General features: G+C 38.8%; 1 long non-coding RNA gene across 1 annotated transcript; it reads right to left on the bottom strand.

Moving 5' to 3' along the window:
* Nucleotides 1–300: 300 nt before the first annotated feature.
* LOC119322499 lies at nucleotides 301–818 on the bottom strand. Its single transcript, XR_005155672.1, has 3 exons — nucleotides 629–818; nucleotides 415–546; nucleotides 301–325 (listed from the first exon to the last, which is right to left on the bottom strand). It is a non-coding gene; the product is annotated as an uncharacterized LOC119322499 (long non-coding RNA).
* Between the last annotated feature and the right edge of the window lie 756 nt (nucleotides 819–1,574).

Genomic DNA, 1,574 nt, shown 5'->3' with positions numbered 1-1,574 from the left:
GTCTTCCCACACCCATGTACAGGCCGGAGCTCTCCCATCGCGTCGCCGATGGGGCTTCAGTAGACGACGTCGTCAGCCTGCTCATAAGAATGATTTCTGTCAAGTCATGAGCAATTGTCTGAAGTGGATTTCAAAGTTCAGTTTGTACAGAAAAGCCATGCAAGTACCTTGGGGGTAGAATCTTCTATAACGTATACTGAATTGGAGTTCAGCTCTGATATAGCGAAAGGCGGCTGCGACTCGGTGTGCAGATACCTTAAACCTTGGGCGATGCTGATGGCTATTTTCATTTATCTGAGCCAAGAGAATTGGGCCGCTTCTCCATCTAAAGGAAGAAAACAAATGAGATCAAATTACGATGCACAGAAAATGCAAAATATTTCTGTCATAACGAAATTGAAGAGATAGACTTACGGTGTAGGTGCTCGTACAGGGTCCCATTTGATGCGTACTCAAAGAGTAACATCCTCGAGAATGGGTCACTCTCTCTGCAATAGCCCAGAAACTTTGCTATGTTCTCATGACTCAACCTTGCCAAATCATAACCTACAATGTTCATCACATTTTATTTATTTATTATTTGAGTTAAAAGGTGTTTCTGAGTCACAATTTTAGACAAACGAACTACCTTGTTTTGGTAAAAGAGCTCATGCTCGCTAGTCCAATGACCTTCAAAGGCGCATAATGATATGACAAAAACCTCAGGTCCATCCTTCATTGTTCCTTTGTAGACTACAATCTCCGGAGTTGAGCCAATTATGTTGCTAAAATCCTCACGCACTACTTCAAGTTCCTGGCGACTCAACTTTGGCAAACTTTTCAGCATATCAGAATCTGAGGAAAGCATGAACGCATTAGCAACAATATATGTTAGACAAAATAATCAATTTGTTTGGGAAAAATTTGTATTAGTAAACGTAGGAGTTTGATCCGATTCTAACATAGGTGCAGATATGCCGAAGCTCAACCAATTGTCTAAAGTTTGTTTAGTGAAACAAATGAGCGCCCTACTACATTATAGCAATATACCTTTTTAGAGGGGGGGGGGTATAGTAATATATCTTAAAATGATTGTACTTGATAATTGGGCATGTCAAAACAGTACAGTGTATAATAAATGGAGAAGGAACTAAATGCATCATATATATGAATCAGAAGGCTGCATTGAGGCATTTTTTAAAGCAATCTTGCAGGACATACTAACCACAATCAGTTTCCGTATTATTCTTCAGAGATGCACATAATATAGCATTGGGCATCAAATAAATCTGAACAAAGCAAATAAAAAATTACAACCAAAGCAGGTCGATTGAGAATTGATTAAGCTGTAAATATCATGTGAGAAGTGAAAGTGAGAAATCTCATATACAAATAAACAACAGTAAATCTGTATTGTAATAAACTAACCATTTGCATTTGTGGTGACTGGTGGGTGATTGACCACAAAAACTGTACCATGACTCCCTTAGGGTAGAAAAGTGTGTCAGTGGATCTGATGGCCTTAGGAAAAAATGGTCGCAAATGATAGCAAATTTAGTCCGTCTAACACTTCTAAGCTTCATGGATAACAAACT

Source organism: Triticum dicoccoides, chromosome 6B, assembly GCF_002162155.2.
Source record: "Triticum dicoccoides isolate Atlit2015 ecotype Zavitan chromosome 6B, WEW_v2.0, whole genome shotgun sequence".
NCBI classification, from domain to species: domain Eukaryota; kingdom Viridiplantae; phylum Streptophyta; class Magnoliopsida; order Poales; family Poaceae; genus Triticum; species Triticum dicoccoides.
The sequence above is the reverse complement of the archived record's forward strand: the minus strand, read 5'-3'. Positions and strand labels throughout refer to the sequence as shown.